The following is a 14,168-nucleotide window of genomic DNA, read 5'->3' on the forward strand; positions in this document are numbered from 1 at the left end:
AACACATCAATACTTCAACTTGCCATGATATCAAACAAATATTTGTTTGGGGTTAAATTCAGCTATTTTCTGTGGAAATTCTTATTTTCCCTGTAATTAGTACCAATAATATAGACATTTTAAAACATCATTTTATAGACATCCAAAAACATAAACCTCAGGTCAGGTTACCTGGCGCCGCGCTAGTGGCAGCCTGTTGCAGCAGCTCCCCCCTGAGAGCCCCCCTGCTGTAGCGAAGAAATGTCCCCTCAGGGATTAATAAAGTGTATAAAATGAAAAAAAAAAAAAAAAAAAAAAAATAAATTATGGAAAATGTCTCAGAATTTTCTACAAAATTCTTAGGAAATTACAAGTACTTTAACTTGTGATTCTTTAATTATGTATCGATAATAATATTTCTCTAGTGTTACTTTAGTAACATTTTGAATGTAGCACCTTTACAGATAATTGTTTTCTTTGTGTTATTACCACATTTACAGTCAACACAGAAGATCTGCAGATGTGCACACTTCGCTTTTCACACTTTTTACACAGTGTGTTTTATATAATTTAGTGCTGCCAACCTATTATGGGTAACTTTGCAGTCCAATTTATATTCTGTACCAGTATGTGTGTTTTTCTACTATGTAGATGATAGAGATGAAAAAAACCTGGAAATGTAATGGAAAATGTTTAATATACACCACCGTGAAGGAAAAACTTCTAAATCTGTTTTCAAACTTTAAACTGAAGAGTATTTAAATAGGTTGACACATGGCCACAAAGAAGTACTTTTTTTTTTTCATTTATTTACAGTTTATATTACAAGAAGATGAAATGTTGAACTATGACAACCAGGAAGACTGTGAGTCAGTGTCTGTGTGACTGTTGAAGCAACAGCACAGTGGTTTGCAGAGCTGACAGAAGAAGCCTATTGCTCTCTTCTTGGGCTTTTGGACTTCTGAGATATTTATGACAATCACCACAGGTTCAACAGGAGGTCTCAGAGGAGCCTCAGCAGAGTCTTGTTCTTTGGTGGGTTTTAGGCCCTTCTTCTGGTTGAATATCTCATTTATGTCCTTTGTGGCTTGAATCTCAGTAATGGATGGAGGTTCAGGAGGGGGTGAAGGGTTGTTCTGTCACTTTGGGGGTCTGAGGCTGAAACATCCTACAAATCTGAGTCACAGTCACTTTGACAATTTTACTCAGCAGCACTGGGTACATCTGTTGGTTCTCTGTTCGTATGGACAGGACCCTGTAATCTCTTATGGAGCGGGAGAAGGTGGTCTGTCGTACCACACTGGTGAGAGCACTGGGAACTACCTCCATCACCACTTTTCACCCAGTTTTGGGCTGGGTGGATCCTGCAGCCTCTTTCGTAGGGTCTTGGCTAAACGTTGCGCAGTTCTGAGGGCTTTAGGGTGTCTTCAGATAAAAGTAAATACAATTCATTTTAAAACACTTTCAGAATATTGCAGAGATATTAAAACATGGTTGTTAAACTGTTAATAAATGTGTGTCAAATGTTGCTCACTTCATCTGAGGAGGTATCTCCTCTGGGAACTTGAAGAGCAGCTTGCCACTCAACTTCTCTCATTTTATTGCAAATGTTTAGGTCCCACACATAAAACCAGCAATCAGATAGGAAGTGCAGTTTTTACATGTTTAGAGGATAAAATCAGCATAATGTAATAATTTACTGCAAACTACTAGAAGTCTTCTCAGGTTTCTTGTCTTTAGAGGGGGACTGGCAAAATCTGCATCACACCCTTTCAGTCCAAATTCCCAAAACCTTCAAACAGAAACAGAGGCTGCTACCTTGTACTTTAACCACAGACAGACTGGATTTACATGAACAGTTTTAAGGTGTAGAGGTAGCTGGACTGTATGTGTGTCAGTAGCTCACTGCTCTCTGACTGATTTTTTTGCTTTCCTCCACCACTAAGTTGACCATGTCTTCACTAGTCACCTCAGATGGGATCTGGTTTTCCGTCTGAAGCCTCAGCAGCTGCAGTGAAATCTAAAAACATACAGATAAAAAGCCACATTTAAGAATGACTGGCATTTGAGTTAGTGTTTGGCAAAGATAGCACATCACATGGGTCCGTAGACTTTTGTTGTTCTGTGTCTCAATACAGAACAAACCAAACTGATAATATTATTATATTCCATAAAAAATAATAAAAAAATAAAATAATAAAAAACAAACAAACAAACAAACAAAACAAAAAAAAAAATCCATATTTTACTAATCTACAAATCCAAACCTTCCAACATTTTGCCTGTAAAGCTATATGTACATATCTGTAGCCATTTTTGAAAGATTTAGATCTTCAAAGAAAAAAATGGGCTTCGCGGTGCCACAGACATAATATAAAAGTATTGAGACAGATACTAATGAGTTGTTGGTTTTGGTCTTTTAATGGGATTCTGCTGAACATACTGTGACTGAATTCATAATGCAAAAGACAGGTCACATCTCATTTTTACCGCTGTTTGTCTATTTTCTTTTTTCATTTCCTGACTTTAAAGGTTTTCTAAAATTAAGACTTGTGTTGTGGTGGATCTCGTCTCAGAGGATACTGCCAGTTGAAGTCTCTGCCGCATCTATAATTGATTCCTCCCCGAATCTATGAAATGATTTAGGGATAATCCTGACATTAGAAATGTAACGTTTAAACTAATATGCAACAATCTGCTTCATGCCAGAGAGTGGCCGGCGTGGTGAGCAATCAATAGAGGCTCTGCAGGCCATTAGAAGAAAATGGACCCACCACCAATCTCATTTAATGAAGCACCATGTATTGATGTATTGTTACATCTAATATGACACAATTAACTTTTTTATATTTTTAATTATCCATAAAAGACTTAAAATATTCATCTCCTGACATCACAGTTCCCTGAATGTGAGTATAAATATTTTTGATGCGTGATTTAACTTTCTATCTTTAAAGTTTTGAAACGCTTCAAATAGAAGATACAAAGCTACAAAAGCTTTTATTCTTGAAAATAGCTTTTTTTTTTACACCCTCTTCCTCTGAAGGAAAAATCACGTTAAATGAAATCCCGCATATGTTTTTCTTTTTATCTGCAGCGGTTCAGTCGATATTTGGGAACTCTCCCTCACAGACAGAATGCAGGCAAGCATGAAGCTTGTGATGTTATCAAGTGACAATTTTTTGGGGGTGGGCTGTGGCAACATATCATGTGGGCTTTAAGAAATATTTCTTTGAGCTTTATTGCGCCCACATGTCTTTAGAAACCACCTTGGGCATTTTTGGCATTATTGGTTGCTGGCTGTTCGTGGGGCTGTCTCCTGATTACATCATAAATATTCGAGCCAACATTATTCCTGACATGTGCTTCGGCACGCATCTCGTCTACAGTTTGACCCAAAATCGAAGCAAAAGCATCAACTTTCCCTGAGGTTGAATTAGCTTTTGTACAACACTCTTTTGTGTCTGCTGCATTCTTGCTGATGTGTCTTTTATGTAATTAAGAATACTCAACACTCTATAGTGTAAACTCGAGCCAGATGCACATCCCTCACAAGGGAGGCTGGTCGTGCAGCATCCAGCCTGATGCTGGATCATTATTAGGCTCATATACTGTAACGTTTTCGCGTCAGCAGTAATCGGATGTAGTATTTGTCTTGGTGTTATGTTAATGTTATTGTCCTTTGCAACGGGAAGAGCTTGTTTTGTTTATTCCACTGGAGCCTGTGCATACACCATAACACACTTCATCTATCATTTAGATAATGGCCATGTGTGGTTACCGTATCTGTGTATTGTCTGTGTTTTCTAGAGAAAGCAGTCGAGGGTCAACGAACATACTTCTCCTGCTTTACCTGTATAGTAAAGTCCACAGTAAATGTGTGTGTGTGTGTGTGTGCGTTAAGGCCCCTTTTGGGCCAGCTTATTCCTGCCTAGAGGCCTAGAAGACGTGAGTGCGTTATCCCACCGTCCCTGCTGGGAATGTGGTTCAGTCAGCCGGCAGAGCTGTAAATCTGCTCTGCCTATAAAGAACAGGCTTATTTGGTCTGATTAACGGTCAAACGTTGCAGACACCGTTTTGGACAGGAAGAAGATGCATAGGTGGTGGACATTCACCTGAATCTTCCAGCAGTCGTTTTCTTTCTCCGTTAGTCTTCTCCCTTAACAACCCCCCCTTCCCCTGCCCTGCCCCCGCACCCACCCCTGCTCCTTCCAATAAGCAACAAAAGGTGGGGGGTAAAGAAAGCAGCAAATGGTGTGTGTGTGTGTGTGTGTGTGTTTGTGTGTATTTGTTTGTGTGTGTATCCCATGATCTGGTGTCACCACAGGGGATCCCATCCACACGGTCCCGTCCATCCCGGCCCAGCTCCGACAGGAGTTGTCGGGGGGGTTAAAGGTCAAAATTCACGGCTAAGGGGGTCATGGAAACACAGCAGGGAGTCAGTAATGATAACCCTGCACTGATCTAAACCCCAGACCAGCACCAGCTTGTGCTGTCCATCAGCACCCCCCACCCCCTATGTACACACATACACACACAGGCACGCATATATATATATACATACACCTTCCCACCCCCCTGATGTATGAGCGGACAAACTGGTTATATTTCATTGCGTTGTCTAAACACAGGATATCGAATGAGCTGTTCGTGAGGAAAGTGGCTTTGCCCTGTTTAGGGGTTAGAGACAGATTTTAGACAGGAGGCTTTTAAGGCAAAGGGAATATAATGGAGAAAATGAGCAACAGAGCGGGAAAGAGGGAGACGGGACAAGCATACATGCCGACACAAATCTATACACTGACAGTCTTTATACATTACTGAGCGGGGCCAAAAAAATAAAAAATAAATAACCTCCCTCCATTTTCTCTCCCATTCGGTCCACATCACAATAATGTAGCATGACTATGTTTTCAGAGGTTAGCTTTGTCGGTGAGTCCCTGTTCTATATAAGGGTAAGGCCATGAGGCAGTAAACAGAGGCCGCCTGTCATCGTGCACTTCTCCTCTCCCTTGATTTCCTGTGTAGCGGGCAGGGTAAGCCTGATCCCTCCTGACAGCTGTCACTCTCCATCGCAGAGTACCATCACAGACTCTGACACACGCCAACTTGCTCACTAGAATACTGCTGCACTTGGAGCACATGCTGTCTCACCTCCAGAAGATTGCCTCAGAGAACTACATAACGCGTGCTCGCAAGAAACAGTGACGTTTATTTTACACTTGACGCTTGGTTTCACTGACTTTGCAGATAAATCCAGTGGAACACCTTCCAATTATTGAGAAACGGAACGACTGATGTACACAGAGTATGAATTGGTAATGAAAAAGCTTGTTTTTCCTGCTAAAACATGGATGCTGACCCAGTGTATGTAAAACAAGAATACATCTGACAAACTGCATTTGACACTGTGGAATGATCGGTCTGTGGTGCTCACACCTGATAGGATTAAGGTTAGGAAGTATGCCGCATATGAGTAACATTCATGCTCTTTAGCGTGGGCTCTCAATGTTATTTTTTTTTTTCCAGCTAAACAACCTACACATTGTTTGCTCCTCCATCCAAAAATCCCCCAAAGGAATCCTCTTCTATTGAGCAATATGTATCCAACACTGTCTTGTTTTGCTTTACAAATCAGCCTCTTTTCTGATTTGCCCTTGGGGTGTTGAAGGTCAAGGTTATAATCCCTGGCCCGGCTGCATCAGATCACAAGAGCCTCCCCCGCCCTACATTTGCGAGGGCATAAACACTCAACATATGTGCGCTCTCACGCAGGTACTCGCTGTAATAATGCAAAGGAGTTTATGAACATGAACAGGCTTGTACACAGTCTGATAAATACAAACAATGGCAGGCGTGTTGCTCGATTTGATGCAGCACAACAACAGTAATCTGACTAGAAAAAAAGTGTTAAATGTCATCTTTTATAAGATTACCATAATCAAATCACAGCCACTTTGAACAAGGCGGTTACAGTTGTCAGCGGAGCATTTGAAATAGACAAAAGCATTTTGATTGTCAGATTATAGAGATGCAAATAAGTCACACGTTTCAAACTCTCAATTAAATGAATTGTTGCTGAGAAAGGATAACCGCTAACATCTGGTAACCTCCCTCTGTAGAATCACACTGAAATATTTTAATTACAAGCAAGACACAGTGTGCAGGATTTTCCCTCTGCATCGATTATGGAGTCTCCCACATACTTGTTAAAAGTAGAGAACAAAGGGCGTATTGTTCTGCTGCATACTTATCAGACTGTGGACATTAAAAATGACAGGACCTGAAATAATGATTTCTACTTTTAGCAAACATTTCTATCTGTTTTAAAATGTTACACTTTTATCTTTTAGGTATAACAACAGCTTATTCATGTTATCTATCACTTTGTTCAACATATGTCATTTATCACAAATGGTTTCATGAAGTATTCACACAGAAAATCAAAAAAAGTTGTGGATTGGCAGAGTGACTGTCATTAATGTTACTTATTAGTGTTTAAAGCAGCTAATCAGTAAGCCTTAACGGATTTCATTTTCAAAGTAAACCCTGCTAACAGGTCAGGTTAGCGCCGGTGGAGCAGCAGGGCCTGGGATAAGGAGCTTTAACCCCCCCCCCCCCGTGAGCGAATATGGCCCAGTGTTTATGAGAGTGCCAGTGTAATATATGACTTTCTGCTTGCTTTGCAAATCTATCCAGGCTGCCTCCGCTACTTCTCCTTTGGATATGTCATTCAGGGAGGGTTAGCAGCCGCGGCGTTATTGTCGCTGGTTATTGCCTTTCGTTTATTACAGAGGATTTTGTTTAGAGTGGAAGGAGGGGTGGTGTGTGTGTGTGTGGGGGGGGGGGGTGTTGGGGCATGAGGACTTTTCTTTTTAGAGGGGAGGGCGGCTCACGTGGCTGTACAAGTGAATGGTAACCATTGGTTACGGCTGAACCCGTCGCTGCGAGATGAAGCTGATATATTCATGTATTCATCTCAATTAGTCCGCGCCGCGCATCTCCAAACGCAGACACTCATCCCTCCTCGGCTGTGCTCCATGCTTATCTTATTAGAATATTTTATCCTGCATGCGAGGCCTCCATCTCTCTCTCTCTGCTACTACAGTATGTCATTTCCTCCTTCCTGCTCCTCAAACCGGCCGTTTCCCCTTCCTTTATTCTGCTGTCATGTTTCAAAGTTGTGTACGTAGCGTAGGTGCTGTGGGAAGTCTGTGTTCAACTCCTTTTTTGTTAACTGATAACTAAGATCTCCTCTCTGTGCAAACCACGAGAGACCGCAGAGCGAATTCTGAAACAACAACACTGTTGATTTTTGTTTTCCTTTTTTGTCCTCTCAGCTAACACAAACTCATTTGTCGAATGACTCTCTCACTCTAAGAGCGTTTTTCAATTCTTGAGGGTAGCTTCCTGGTTTTCTTTAATTGTATCTGCTATGCTGAAACCATCTCTGTTTTTACAACCCTAAAATAGCTTCGGGCAAAAGGAGGGGAGACATCTTAAGGCTGCTGGATAGATGCGTGTTTGGAGTCTACGGCGATTTGGAAAAGTAAATGTAGGACAACAGAAGAGGAACATCATTGTTCATAAGGCAAATTGAATTGGACAATGGTCTGTCGCTTTATAAAAAAAACAACATAAGCACAGGATAAAACAATGCAAGCCCATAATCTAAAACACTCTGGAAATGCATATTTCCCTTTCCATCTGAGATGTCTGAGGTTGTTTGCCCTCTGCTTTGCCAACAACACATTCTCAGCGTCTTTCTTCTCCAGCCAATAGCTAAGCTCAAATCACAGCTCTCTGTCTGTCAGATGGAACTTGCTCTCCCTCTCCACCATCCCGAGAACAGTGGTTTGTCTTTTCCAAGGCACACTCTGAAATGGCTTTGTTTTCCGACAGTCATTCAGTGGCACCGTCAGCCGGGGCCTGCCAAGAAGTCCGCCTCCCCGAGCTGGAGCCTGGGCTTGTTTACACAAACTCATCTTAGAAATATGGGATGTATAATTATAGAGGTTGTTAGTTTTAATGTCGCATCCTCTCTATGGAAACCACTGCATGCTTGGTCAGCTGCGATGAGGGGTGGCTGATGAAACTCTGACCGGGTATGGCGTGAACATTTCTGCGGAAAGCGTTTTGGGGGAGCGAGAGAGAAAAAAGGAGCTTCTTGATGGAGTGGAATCAGCGTAGAGCAAAGCAAACAAACATGAATCACAAGCGGTGATAGAGATTGCTGTGGTTGTCCAACGCATAAATACAGAGTCTAAATACTGCTGTGCAGGCCAGGACCAAGCCCGTTTCTGTGAATCCAGCTCGGTGGCAAAATGTCCGTGTTCCATTCCAGCACGACCGCAGGCGCACAAACACAGTAACAGGAGCAGACAAACACACAGGAGGCGTGTGTGTGCACAAACACACAGGCATAAATAAGCACAAAGCCACATAAGCAAATTCAAATATATATATACTCATAAGCTCACACCAGAATGCAAATAGATGCTCACACACAAACACAATGTGCTCGCACACATCCACCCTCCATCTCTGCACAGATTTGCTTGCCTAATGGAAGCTGCTGTATGCATTGTGCATTCGTTAATGCACATTCAAGAGAACTGTAGCTTAGCTGAGTGCAAGATATTTCCAGTCAGCAGTCCCACGGGTGTAAATGTGTGTGCTGTCAGAGTTTGTGCATGCGTACCATGATGGATAGGTGGATGCTGAAAAAGAAACGTCCTCAAATAAATATGTGTTGTGTTTGAGTTCAGACCGCCTCTCCCTGCGACTTGATGGTTTCGTAGACGGCGGCGGAACAATTTTACCTCCCGTTCCAAACCCACGGGTCCAATTTCTTTCTCTCTTTTCTGCTCCTCTCTCCCCCGTTTTTCTATTGCAACTTAATCTTTCTCTCTATCCGCCTTTGCCATTGCACCTATTTTCTTTCCTCCTTAGATCTTACACCCCCCTGCTCCCATCTCTCATGCACAGTGACAGATCCTTCAGGAAATTGTTTCGAGTCTGCCAGACATATTTGTGTTGTAACTGTTTATTTGTGCTGGGGGCACGATGTGTGTGAGAGGAGGGGGTGGGGTGGGGGGTGGGGGGGGTCCAGAGCCTCGGTCTCCCTCCGCTCTCGGACTAGAGGTTAAGCTCCTGAACTCTTTCACCGCCCTGTGCCAAAAAACACTGATCCTCGATCAGCGTGGCTTTACCGCGTAACCGATACCAGGGATGAGGAGTGAGGAGCACCAGAGAGGATGTAATCAGTGTGTGCGTTTGTGCATGTTTGTAAAAGTGCGTCAACGGCAGGCTTTGTGTGTATTAGGATGTAATCAGCAGCATTTTCTCTGTGGTCTGCAGTGCTCTCTGATTAGGGTTTTGGTGAATAACAGGGGAAGGGAGAAAAAGAGTGTTTCTTTTCCTGCTTCTTGTGTTGCAGCCTGGCCTCAGAGCTGGAGAAGCCTCGCTGCGGTTTGGAGCCACGCTTGGAGCTCTGGCACTTTACACATCGGCTACATCATACTCTATCCATTATATATCTATCTTTGTGTCACCAAGAGTCTGTGTGTGTGTGTGTGTGTGTGTGTGTGTGTGTGTGTGTGTGTGTGTGTGTGTGTGTGTGTGTGTGTGTGTGTGCATTTGAGCTGCTAGGACTTGGATTGCATGTTGGCTGAAGTCAGCTTTGTTCAGTCGCCTCCATGTTAGCAGGTACAGGAGATTCCCCCAGGGTTTAGGCTCACACATACACACTCGCGTGCAAAGATTCACACACACACACACACACACACACACACACACACACACACACACACACACACACACACACACACACACACACAAACTCACACACACACACACACACACACGCTCAGTCACAGGGACACGTGCACGCCCACACACCTGTGCACTGTCCTCTCTCTCTTTTGCTCTCTATCTCTGTCTTTGTTCCTCCTTTTGCAGATTTTGTTTTTGTGGACAACAGATGGGCTGACGTCGACTCTCCGCAATAACAAGTACACTCTCTGTCTCTCGCTCTGCCTCTTGACATCTCTCTCTCTGCCCATCTCGCTGCCTTTACTGCCTCTCGGTGCTTTAATCTCTCGAGTGCAGAAACAATTTGTCAGTTATTTGTTCAATGAATTAATCGAGCAAAAAAATGTCAATCACAGATTGTTGCAAGCTCTCCAATGTGAGGATTTGCTGCTTGTCTTTTTTCCAAATGAATGATATCTTGGATTTTTTTGAGTGGAGACGTTTTTCTGGCATCTGGTAACAATTAATGTATTAATCCCCCCCAACAAAAACAGATCGACTTGGCAACAATTGTTAGGAGCATCTCTCCTTTTTTTTATGTTGCTCTGACCTGATTATCACACAGGCAGCATCATTAGATTGAAGGCGCTTTTCTCACCTGAGCTGCAGCACTCGGCTTGTTTCTCCTCGCACCCTGCATCGCTCTGCTGTTCCCTCTTATTTAGAATACCTCCCCGAGTGTATTTTGTATTGCCTATTTGAGGCTGGAAGCGCTGAGCCTGCGGTAAGAGTTATTGTTTGTTTGTTTGTTTGTTTCCCATCTTTGATGTGTGTTATTGTGCCAAGGAACACAAGGCTGGCTCAGTTGTCATAACTCTCTTCTGGAGGCCAGATTGAAAAGGTCAGTGAAAATGAAGCTGCTCTCTCTGTACAGGATGAATGGATGTAGTGTAGGAGCTGCACACAGACACAGAATAGCTTTATACACATGTACACACACTTGCACATCTAAATACATTTGCATAAATGCACACACACACACACACACACACACACACACACACACACACACACACACACACACACACACACACACACACACACGGCCCCTGCAAGCACATCTTTTACAGGCAGCAGCATGAGTGGTGAGGGCTTGGAGGATATTTCGTCCAGCATTATTTGTGTTTGTTGGCTTGTTCCATTGCTTTAGCTCTGCTTTCCCTCAGGGGGGAAGTTTACACACAGATTACCTCCTCAGTCAGTCTAGATTTTGGGAGCCTCGTGGCCTTTGACATGCCACCACTATCTCTCACCACATTCCGATCCATCCCAGCGGCTCTTTTATCAGGCAGCGCAGGCTGATTTGTGGCTCGTGGACCTTTTTCAGAGGTGGATCGAGGAGGGCGACTCCTCTCTCCAGTCCAGAGTCCTATTTCTCCTTTGTAGACGACCACAAAGGCTAAAGAGAAGATGGAGAGGATCACTTTTATCATCTGTGGGGATTTAGCGGGCGAACCATGGTTCAACTCATGTGATTATCAGTGCAAATGAAGCAAGACGAAAACTTCAATGAACCTCCTGCTGAGGAACAAGCTTACTAATAGACCTTCTTTGTACATCTGTCAGCTGATTACACATGTGTAATCTGAAAATACCAGTACCACCCACTAATATGGACGTTTTTGAGTAAATACCTACTGGGAATTCTAATAGACTAAACTCAGAACAAAGACATTTTCATTAGCAAAATAACAGGATAATCAGAGCCATGCTCTTCTTGTTTCTCTCATGACAACCTGTTATTTGCTTGTGAAGTTTTATTGCAGTAAGAAGCAGCTCAGAACCCTGTTGTTTGTTTTGCATTTAAAGGTTATTTATTGAATGTTAATGGGAGCATTGTTAATGAATTTGCTTCGGGGCATAAAGAGTTTTCACTTAATTTTCGTTTAATGCGCCTCTCACCTGCTTAATATCTGTACAGACACAACAGAGGCTGTCACGTGGAAGCAATAGTTTCAAAGTCAAAGGTGCACCTTACCTTGATGACATAAAAACACATGAAGTAATCAGCTCTCTGATCAGCAAGCAACTATAGTAACAACAAAATGTACAAAGAAAATGTCACATATTTAGACCAGTGGTGCCCAACCTAAGAACAATCACAGGGGTCACAGGATGATTTAAGGATTGAGAAAGAAAAGATGGATTTCTGTTATTCATGAATTAATTTTCCTTTCTTTTCTCCAATTTTGTTCTCTTTCATTTTAATAATCGGATTGGAGACTAATCTTCACGGGCAAAAAGACAATCAGTGCAATCACTGATGTAATCAATAAGTTAGCGCGGCTTTATGTCTGTTCATCTTCTATGCAGGAAACTGTCCTCCCATGGTTCACTTTATATTTCATGTAAGCCAAGTGTAATTTACATCATTTCAAAATATTTATTTCTATTAGTGAAAAGTACCTTACCCAAAATATAGGCCTGTTTTTTAACAACAGATATGAATTATCGATAAATAAATGCATAGATACATAACAAAATAATGATTTGAATTTTGATTTCGTAGTAGATAGATTTTGAATGTTGAATCCCTTGTTTCATACAAAGATTCTCCCTTATTTTATTAATCCCATACATTGAATCGTTTTTTTATGTCGGGACATATTTTTGTAGCTGGTAGTTACTTTCAGGAAAGTTATTCTTGATCTGCGACTGATAGTTGTTTGTTTTGTCGATCATTTCTTTTGGCACGTTCCCAGCTCTCCCCAGTGTAAAGTGACGGTTAATAGAGAATGAAAATGTAATATTATGCTCCATTTCTTTGTGTATAACTTCCCAGAAGGATCATAACCAAATGATATGGCAAAGATTTTGGTTTTTTAATTTAAAGTAGCAACAGGAAGTCATCAGTCAGCGTAATAATAGTTCCTCGTAACAAATGAGAGTGTATCAGAAGCTTTGTCAGGCTGAAAGTCGGAACTGAAATACTTGAGTAGAAGACCTGCTGGCTCATTGTTGATGTGGATTAATCATCAATTGGTAGAAAAGAGTGGGCATTTTGCCCACTTTTTCAGTGATTGGGGAAAAACTGGGCCCATGATGGAATTAATAAAACACTAATATAGAACTCCCCTCTGTCTTTAACAAGGATGAAACTGTGCTCATTGTTAGCTACACACATAACCGCACAATCAAGCCTTGTGCACACGTACATAATGGATAAGAGCGAGATAAACAGCAACCCAGCAACTCCCACATGAACAATATTAACCTTTAGCTTTGGAGTTTGTGTGTGTGTGAGTGTGTGTGTGCCTCAGCATGTGTTGCATCTCCCCTAACCTTTAGCTCTGACCAATAGGAAGGTGAAATGGACGGGTTTTTTTTCTCCCTGACCCAGTTTCCCCTCTGCTTATTTCTCTGAACACGCAACATTTCAGCTGCTATTAGTCAAATGATGTGCTGTCGACAAGGGGAGTTCAGAGGCAGGAGTGTGTGTTTGTGTACGGCGGGTGTTTGTGTGTGTCACTCACAATGTGTTTGTTCACCTGCTAGCTTTGTGTACTCAAAGCTGTTAATGTGTGTGTGCCCACCAGGGCTGTGCCACTTTTTTTTTTTTTTTTTTTAAATAATCATCTAATTGATGTGAAGTGACGTTCACAGCAAACTAAGAAAAGAAGCAGCCACATCCATCTGAATATATATTTTTCGGTTGATCCTGCTGGTCATGTGAGGCACAGAGGCACTGCAGGCCACTTCTTCAGCCTGTTTCCCCCAGTTTTTTTTTTTACCCCACAAATGATTTGTGTTAAACTGCTGAGGTTTTCTGCGGCTGCAGCTCGATGATATCGGTGAAAAGAGCCATTACTGCCAATTAGCTACTCTGTCATTAGGGAGGGTTGTGTGGGCTACTGGCAACATCTCCACACAACAGAATATATTATAGCTGAAATAGCTGGTAAAGTTAAAAAAATAGCTGATATCTAATTTTGGTCCGTAACGAGGAACAGCAGAGTCTTGGTAGGCTCGAGTTTTACAGTCGATGTGGTTATTAGATTATTATTGGATGCTTTGGGTGCTGTCTTTGATTCTCATAACTTTAATACTATGTGCAACAGCTTATTGTATTATAAGCTGTAAGTCCCCCCACCCTCAGGTTACACCGTGTTATTGTGCCAATCGACTTCATTCAGAATTCTGTACTCCTTCGGTGTACACCTGTCAGATTATGTTGGTTTCGGCTTAGAAGCGCGCTCTCAACATTTTGAGCAGGCCTTTTCCATTTTGTGTGTTTGTGCTTATGTGTGTGTATGAAGATAGTGGATGGGTGGGTGGATAGGGTTGGCAGAAGTGCAGGAGAAAGGTTCAAGATGCGATATGCTCTAAGATGAGTCTGTCTACATCATGTCATGTTGGAGTGCGCTCAGTCTGTTCGT

The 14,168-nt window shown here is 42.2% G+C and overlaps 1 protein-coding gene across 1 annotated transcript in view; it reads left to right on the forward strand.

Moving 5' to 3' along the window:
• efnb1 (ephrin-B1) overlaps positions 1-14,168 on the forward strand; it is a 58,057-nt gene that overhangs the window by 25,795 nt on the left and 18,094 nt on the right. The window lies entirely within an intron of this gene.

This window comes from Embiotoca jacksoni, unplaced genomic scaffold (genome assembly GCF_022577435.1).
Source record: "Embiotoca jacksoni isolate LCO1_2020_lvr unplaced genomic scaffold, fEmbJac1.0.p SCAF_5, whole genome shotgun sequence".
Taxonomy (NCBI): Eukaryota; Metazoa; Chordata; class Actinopteri; family Embiotocidae; genus Embiotoca; species Embiotoca jacksoni.